The sequence below is a fragment of the Schistocerca americana genome, chromosome 1 (genome assembly GCF_021461395.2).
Source record: "Schistocerca americana isolate TAMUIC-IGC-003095 chromosome 1, iqSchAmer2.1, whole genome shotgun sequence".
NCBI classification, from domain to species: Eukaryota; Metazoa; Arthropoda; class Insecta; order Orthoptera; family Acrididae; genus Schistocerca; species Schistocerca americana.
In genome coordinates, this window is record NC_060119.1 from 1251698345 (window position 1) to 1251707711 (window position 9367).

Genomic DNA, 9367 nt, shown 5'->3' on the forward strand with positions numbered 1-9367 from the left:
CGGCATATTTCGTAAAACGTTTTCACGTAACTAGTCAGTCTAATAACATGAGTTATTTTGTTGTCCGGCCAACAGGCCATAGCTATTCGGTTCATCTCAAGCTGAACGAGACGAGTCTCAGATGTGGTTGAGGCTGCAAGCTGCTCACGACTGAACGCACTCTAAAGCCTACCAGTATTCATAGACCCACCACCAGATTCTTTACTGCCCTCATTATTTACGTTACTTGAGGAACTGGATTATGATTTTCTATAGGATAACTACGTAAGTGGTGAACACAAAATCTCACTCAGCAACTCTTCACCTATCGTATAACGACTTCTACAGAACTGCGAAATGGTGCCGCGCAGGACTAGCCGAGCGGTCTGAGGCGCTGCAGTCATGATGGACTGTGCGGCTGGTCCCGGCGGAGGTTCGAGTCCTCCCTCGGACTTGGATGTGTGTGTTTGTCCTTAGGATAATTTAGGCTAAGTAGTGTGTAAGCTTAGGGACTGATGACCTTAGCAGTTAAGTCCCATAAGATTTCACACACATTTGAACATTTGGTGTTAATCATTCCTGATACAGCTGAGATTCTCTCCTGAGATAATACAACTTGCGTGGCTCGAAATGGTCATATGAAAGAGAGATGACCGAGTTAAACTTTCAGTCAATGACGAGAACACATCTTATATCGAAGAGACTCAGCCGCTTCCTTTTAAAGGAACAATTTCGTCATTCGCCTCAACAGATGGAGGGGAAACAACAGGAACCAAAATGTGGATTCTGAACCGGCTTCCTCCCATCGCCAGCCGCTGGCGCTACATTTCGTCGCGCAGTGCGTGGCGCAGGCCGCTCCAGTGCGCATGCGCTGCGCCGGCACTCGGTTCTTAATGCGCCATTGTGTTATGCGGCGGCGGCGGGTGGCGCAACAGCAGAGCACAGCCGGCCGGCTGTCAACGCGGCTCATTGTCTACTGGCGGTGCCTGCCGCGCGCTGCTCTGGTCTCCGGAGCGGCCGCGCCGGCCTTGACACGGCTAATGAGCGGGGGAACTGCGCCACTCGGTCTGCGGCAGCCGTGAGAATGGGCCCACCGAACGCATCTCCCTCGCGCGACACAACACTCTAACTCTGCCAACACTCTCGCCTGCGTTTGTGCAGCCGCCAGTGCTAAGCGTGAACACCTGCCACGTGGATGGATTCAACAACAGCGCCAGAGGAACCGTTGGCGATTCTCTGCGCAAGTTTCAGCCGCTGTTTCTGAAACGCCTCAGCGAGTGGTGGTATGCATGTCACGAACGTTGCAGTGTGATCGGCAGTTAAGTGCTAAAAGGCCAGGCACGTACTACCCATAAGTTGAAAGGCGTAGCTTGCAACACAGATTCTGTCCAAGATTCGTGCGTATTTGGCATACGAAACGTTTAAGAAGAACGAACTACAAACACAGGATCGTTATAGGAGGTGCTTAGATCTTCTGCCCATCACTTGCAAAAAGCAAGAATGTTTCCGAAACATACGTAGTGTAATATCTCAGACTTTATTACAAAGTAAAGTGGCACACGTAGGTGATGCATTCTCCAAGCAATTTACCTTGGATAAACACTTAATCGAGAATTCTGTGGGGCGAAGAAAATCACAAAAATATATTTCGTTTAAGATTGTTATCTGCGATTGCTATTTCTTTCCCACCTGGCAATGTTTGTTAATGAGTAGGCAAAATCAAGCTTCTATACTGGACAAATCCAGCTTTGTCAACATCTTGCCCAGCACAATCATTCTGCAAACAGCATTGAACAGAACTTCTAAATACTTCATCACACTAACAAAGGTATGACACCGGACCATGAAGAAACTGAAATCTTTATCAATAAAAATAGAGCATCTGGCTACATATTAAATAAAGAAACTGAATTGAGAAGCAATTTTTTTTTCAGAATTTCGAAGACTGACCAGTTCAAAACAGCTAATGAGTCAACCAACGCCGGCAAGTGTGGCCGAGTGGTTCTAGGCGCTACAGTCCGGAACAGCGCGACCGCTACGGTCGCAGGTTCGAATCCTGCCTCGGGCATGGATGAGTGTGATGTCCTTAGGTTAGTTAGGTTTAAGTAGTTCTAAGTTCTAGGGGACTGATGACCTCAGATGTTAAGTGCCATACTGCTCAGAGCCATTTGAACCAAGTCAACCAACCCCCACCTCATCAATGCACCCTCCCCCCCCCCTCTATCACCCTCATTCATAACTAAATTGATGTCAATGTAAATATTCTACCGCAGCTTAAATCCTGTACCATACGTCTAAATGTTCAAGCCTTCTACTGTTAAAATAAATCAATACCTCTATACATATTTCCTGCAATAAGCAGAATCTGCTTTAAGTAACATTCCACATCGAGTTAATGGAAGAAAAGAAAAAATCAGCTGTTCATTTTAATTTATTTTCTTGTTGTTTTTAACTGTAAAGCTCATGACCATACAGACAGATGCAGTTCTCTGCGAACACTATAATTTATTTTATTTCACTTCTGGGCATTCATTTTAATGGCAGTTTTCATTAAAAGTATTTGCCCGTGCAATGGCTGTATTATGTGTTAACGTAAAATTGAAGTAAGACACTAGATCATTTTAACTTTATGCTTGTAGTATTTTGTTCACTTATTTCATTTTTGGGCATTCATGTTAACACCACTTTTGTCTAAAGCATCTGCCCATACACCGACTTAATCCCATGCAAAACAAAAACAAACAAAGTCTCTGAGCAAATTATGTAATATCTTCATATGACGATCATTGTAACAAGCAACAGTTGTACAGCACATGCTGGATGCTGGCGAGATTTTGTATCTACAGTATATATACACGGTAGGCAATGAAAACTTCGTAACTCCATCTGTCTGTGAAAACTCGTAACCAGTAACCGATACTCGATAATTAAAGACAGATTTGAAAGTGAAACGATTTCGCTAATCTGCCGGTAATTAGGCTTCCACTACACAGTTACAGCAACTTTCTGTATAACTTTATATTATTTCTAAGAAAAAATTTGCTTCACCTGGAAAATTTAACAAAATAGAGTTACGAGGTTTTCGTTGCCTACGCAGTGGAAACTGATAGATAGATATTAACAACAAAGCCACCCACACTGTAGAAATCCAGACATTTAGCTGCTCTCAGGCGTTGATAAATATCAACGGGGGCAATTGAAAACGTGTGCCCCGACCGGGACTCGAACCCAGGATCTCCTGCTTGCACGGCAGACGCTCTACCGAATGAGCCATCGAGGAGACAGAGGAAAGTGCGACTGCAGGGACTTATTTCTGACACGCTCCCCGTGAGACCCGCATTTCCAACTTGCTGTCCACACACTACATTTGCAGTGCCACTGCCCACTATACTCATTACTCGCGGCAGCCAATCTACCGATTACCGTAAGAGTCTTCACATATTGCGTAGTGCGTCGCGGCGTTGCGCCAGTCACAGCACCTTCACTGCCCAAGTTCTAACAAACAAAGAGGCCCTACGTTATGGGGTAAATCAAATCGACGACACCTCATTGTCACAGATTCGAGGAGTGCCCTGGGACACCTAGAAAAGCAGCAGTGGGGACTCCAATACTAACTGCCAGTTAATCGGCCAGAGTGAAAGTCAACATGTCCAGTTATTAAGGACCAAGGACGCTCCGGTATTACATGTAACGAGCTGGCGGACCACCTGTCGAAACAAAGTGTGATTGATGGCCAACCTAACTACGGTTGTCTTCCACGTACAGATTTTATTGTCGGCGTAAAGAAACACGTTCTTCAAGAATGACGTGACAGATCTCACAACAGTCCAGAGGAAGACATTAAGCTACATTCAGCAAAAAGTCTAGTTCTCGCAAATCAATTTCTTTCGACGTCATAGAACTACTATAAAGCGCACCCGCTGAGTCACGGCTTCTATCCTTCACATCTTCATAGCATGAAAGTTAAGTCACCTCTGTACTGCGAAGTCCACCCATCTGAGATGCAGACCTCAACCACATGATGGGGTGCTAGTGCCGCAAGTTTCTCAGGGCCTTGATCAGAGATGGAATTCCCTACCCTACATCGAAGTCGGACCTGTTTCGGCAGATGTTCGCAACGAACTATGTCACTATTGTCATGTTTCTACAAGAAGCGGACATTCATTTATAAGTCAGATACAAAGGATCCGACGTGAGATGTTATATCCGAACTGTGTTGGATGTATGAGTGTACAAAGTGTACCATGAATTTTAACTGGTCTTAATGTAATTTCCAATGTCTATGTTGTAAACACGAAATATTATACCAAATCTGTAATTTGTCACTTCTCTAGTTAAACGATTAACACCAAATGGCAATAGAAAAAAATTTTTAGAAGTTGAAAAAGACAAACGCCTCGGTGGTTATTCAGAAAAGAACAACGGAAGGATTACTCCCCCAACAAGAGTACGCGATGCGCCTCTGATCTACATCTCTGCGAGTCACCTCACTCTGTGTGGCGGAGGACAGTCTGCGTACCAGTGCCAGTTACCACTTTTTCTGTTCCACCAGCGTATGGTTCGCTGGAAGAACGATTCTGGTAAGCGTCTGTGTGGGCTCGGAACTCTCTAATTTTATGTTGGTGGTCTTTTCGCTATATGCGCGGAGACTCTTCTAGGAAGGCCACTGGAGTTGGCTGGGCACCTCCGTAACGCTCTGCGGTTACTTAATGAACCTGTAATAAAACGTGCCGCTCTTCCTTCAGCTTACACGCATAATCGTAATTTTATACTCGTATAATATCTATCGGCAAATAGAAGATGTCTCAATCGTGTCTCATCTTGTTCGAACAGAAGTTATGTAGCTTTAACATCATCCAATACATTCGAATTTTGGAATATTTTAAAATGCCACAGCTGGTCGCACTTGACAGCGATAAGTAACTGAAGTGGCTTTAGTAGTTCGACAACCTATATTTACAATACAATCTAAAATTGCACTGTCCCAGCTTATGTTTATGGCGCTACGCCTTCTCAGCGAGGAAGGCAGAATAGCTTGAAGGTTGGGCCAGTGTGTTAACTTCTTCCTTTTGAACATCGCAGAACAAGACATTTCGTCTTACGGGATAGGCTCCACATGCCCTAACCTGCAGCACACCTAGTCTGCCCGCAGTAGACGGTAATTGGCGGCGGCTGAGCACGCTACGCGCTACACGCTACAAGGTACACAGCACGCGCGCTGCAAATGACGCCGGCGCATGTTCCGACAAGCGAGCGCGCGCCCTTCTTAATCCCTCGGCCAACAGCGGCGACGCGCTCTGCATAAATTATCCGCTCCCGGCAGACATTATCGTATTCGGCATTCACACTCTGTTGTAATGGCCAGCCTGGGACGAGAATTTATAACGAGACTTGCCGCTCGGATGCGCCCTGGCGCATCGCCCATTCGTGAAAGCTCTGCGCCAGAATTCCTAAGTCAGTTACCGGCGGAAGCCTGGGAAGGCAGCGAACACGCGGCCCGTCGTGGCGACAGGCGACTACTCCTAATCGCGCCCATCACCAGCGCCTCGGCGGCGACCACACGTCCCGTCCATCACATCGCAGCTACTGCTGACCCGCAGGCTGTTAACGCTCAGCGAGCGCCCAGGTAATATCAAATGTTGGCTTTTGAACCAGAAGGCTGCCATAAAATCTGACCGGCATACTCGAAAACCGTGTTCCGCCATCACATCTTTTGACTTATGGGCGGTCCTTGCATTCAAGCGGCTAATATTCCGAGGAAATTCGTTTGCCTCAACGTTCACATGCAAATGGCTAAGGCTGTCGACGTCCGATGCATTTGCTTACCGACACTTGTTAGCCTTAGAAATTTTCTTGTGACGACCAGAAGTGTCTGTTCAGAACAAACCACATCAGCAGAGTAACTGGCTACAGAATAATAATGTACCCGGCTCATAAGTCACAAAAGCTCTACAATGTCCCACTACCTCTTCCCCTCACCACGGTATTAGTGTGACCCAGGTCAGCCAAACATCCTCGGCTAGTAGTGAGCAGCGATTAGCGTGATGTCGTCACGGTCTTCCAGTCGCACCGCGTTTTGGCTTTGTTGCTCAGCGAGCAGTGGTCCTCTAACAGCAATAAGTACTCCTCTTAACGTGCTCCACCGAGCTTATCCCCGCACCTTTCATCAATTTCTCGATGTACCTTTTGGCAATGTAGAACTCATTCTCCTTGTTTCACTGCCCGATATACTGTAATGCTTTAGTCCAGGTAACGGTCGATTCACTAAGTCTTGTGGTCTTTTTGTCGAGCACCGAGTCACTAGTTACTGGGTATCGATGTCTTCAGTTGACATTTTTACGCTCTAATTTAACAAATAACACTTACAACTGAAATGATAATGTTCTGTACACTACTTCCGGTAACTATTCTTACTTAATATAATAACATTCATCTTATATTCCCTCAGTTAGCAATGTTTGTTGGCATAACAGTATTACTGCCATGTTTAAAAATACCCAATAATCCAAAACTAACAGATTAGGGCGCAGTTTAAATCACAATGGCACTCACTCTAGTCTGATCATTACCGAAACTCGTAAATGACGATCTAAATTACACACATTAGAAATGGAAAGCAAACTGACGAAATATCGAATCTGCAGAGTTACTTTTTACAAAAAGTAATTACCTTTATAATAATTATATCTCGTGAGGAAACTCAGGAGACGGAATATCGGGAATACATTTCACATTTTTTCAAATTTGTTGGACTGAGTTAACATTGAAACACAAACAATTAAAATGCATGGTTATTCTAACTTACAAAACATATTTCAGCTGTTAAGTTGTTAACACCACTACTCCTTTTGTATTATTGCACAAATAACAGAATGCCCGACGTTCAAAAAACCTCTTCCAGGGGAAAACATAGTCTGAAATATTTATCTACTTAGCAAACTGTTAGAACAGCTTCCGAGTTCAAATTACCAGTACTTGCAAACGCAAAAACAACGATAATGTTTCCATATAAAAACGATGATTATATAAGTATTGAATTAGTTCGTAGGAAATACCGCCGTCTGATACGTTGTATCATAAATATTGTACCTTTCAGTTAGCTTAGCCGGCCTGAGTGGCCGAACGGTTCTAGGCGCTACAGTCGGGAACCGCAGGACCGCTACGGTCGCAGGTTCGAATCCTGCGTCGGGCATGGATGTGTGTGATGTCCTTAGGTTAGTTAGGTTTAAATAGTTCTAAGTTCTAGGGGACTGATGACATCAGATGTGAAGTCCCATAGTGCTCAGAGCCATTTGAACCAATTCGCTTACGTACGGACGTCAAAATGTAAGCATCTAGCTGATACCTGTGGTTTTCTGCGATGGTGTGACGTGTAATCTTAACAAGACAGAAGCTTTTTGGGTGTGTTAATGAACAGACGTGAATGTAATGTACCCTGTATATCGAAGTATTGTGAAACTCTCCGGATTATGCAGTGTATGAGCACACCGTGTAGTAGTTAGACTACCAGTAAATTACTGAAGATCTGCAACAGGATTTTACGGCCAGTGTTTTTATTTCACATAAAGCTGAATCTACTAAACATTATCTACACAGAATTGTTGATCCTAGGAAAATTCACAATTCTGTTTCAAAGTGGAAAATATCAACAAAACACGTAATAAGTGAAGTTTCATTTGAAACCTTTAGTCATTCGCGTTCAGTTTCTCATGTATAATGTGAAGGCATGTACACACTCTAGGCGAGGATGTCGAATGTCGTTTCAAAACTCGATGGCCAGAAACTGGCACAGACAGTTTTCCGAACTCTGCGTCTGTCACAATCATTTTATGATGTCTGTAGGTCACCGTCTTCTTAGATCAGGGAGCTCCTTGAAACAATTGCTGGAATCAAAATTAACGGCAGGCTGCTGTACTCTCGAATAATTCGAAAGGTGTGTAATGGAGTTTGAAAGGAGTCTATTTAATTTATTTTTCTCGTGTTTCATTTGGTATCATCATTCACGTCATTTCACTACAAATGTATAAAATATTGGTTTGGTTAATTCTGCCTTTCTGGACTTGTAAAGATATCGACCTGTATCTAGTTAATATCTTTGTGAAAGTTAATCACTCGGAATGTAGATACCCAAAAACGAAGATAGACCACCTCGAGAACAGTAACCGGAGAGGCTCGTGTAGTAAGGAGGATTTTCATAAAGACTCCGGACATGCGCAGGGTCTTCTCATTTGCGCAGTGTTTGCGCGGGTACTGTCCACAGGAGCGGCAGTGAGCAGCGCAGCTCGCGGACAGCGGCTGGCCCGCCAGTATGAGCGGACCCGGCGCGCAGCCGCTCGGACACAACGCGGCGCTGAACGTTCCGGCTGACCCCGCGACGCGGGAGAAACGCGGGTAGCGCACGCCGGCCGTGTGCGGACACGCGGAGCGCGCGCCGCTTATTGAAACAAATGGCCCGTGAAATCGCCTCCCTGTTTATACAGGCGACCTCCCGCCCGCCCGGACAGGTTTCGGCACCCGGCGCGTTCCAGCCACGCGCGACTCCAGGAATAGAACAGATCCCGGCCAGATCTGGAGTGCGACAGGCCGGCACTCCCTCTCTCCGCGGAAAGTGCGGCCGCCCCAAACATCGCAGCAGCACCGAACACAAAAGTCTTCGTATTACGTCAGCACATACTTCAAAACCAGCACTGCTTCATACGCAGTGCGCCGCACATTGCACTATGTAGTGTAATTAGTCACTTACCATCGAATTCTCTCTGAGATACGATGCCATTTCAGAACACGGTTAAAATCCTTTAAGTAGAAAAGTGTGAGTTCACGTAACGACTTTTGTTCGCAACAAACTTTCATCCTTCGCCGGCCGCGGTGGCCGTGCGGTTCTGGCGCTGCAGTCCGGAACCGCGGGACTGCTACGGTCGCAGTTTCGAATCCTGCCTCGGGCATGGGTCTGTGTGATGTCCTTAGGTTAGTCAGGTTTAAGTAGTTCTAAGTTCTAGGGGACTTATGACCTAAGATGCTGAGTCCCATAGTGCTCAGAGCCATTTGAACCATTTCATCCTTCCTTTTACAAATGAGTTATTGAAGGTGAAATGAAATCGTCGAAAACTGTCGCTTTTGGGCGCAGTTACTTCAGAGCATTACCAAGGACAGTGTCAAGATAAAATGTCAGTGTTTAATGAAAAGCATACTACTTCCATAATTAAGAGAGTAAATTTTAACTAGACGCTTGTACCACAAAAAACACGAAGACGAACAAGGGTGAAGGTATATACAGAAGCAAAAGCGTCTTAGTATAGCTAGTATAGTGTACATGCTTTCTCAAAAGAACTCTCTGAGAGATAATTGTGAATGTGTGATTACGAATCGGATTCAAGAACGAAATATTATC

General features: G+C 45.1%; 1 non-coding gene across 1 annotated transcript; it reads right to left on the reverse strand.

Moving 5' to 3' along the window:
- Positions 1–3186: 3186 nt before the first annotated feature.
- Trnaa-ugc lies at positions 3187–3259 on the reverse strand. Its single transcript has one exon. It is a non-coding gene; the product is annotated as a tRNA-Ala (tRNA).
- Between the last annotated feature and the right edge of the window lie 6108 nt (positions 3260–9367).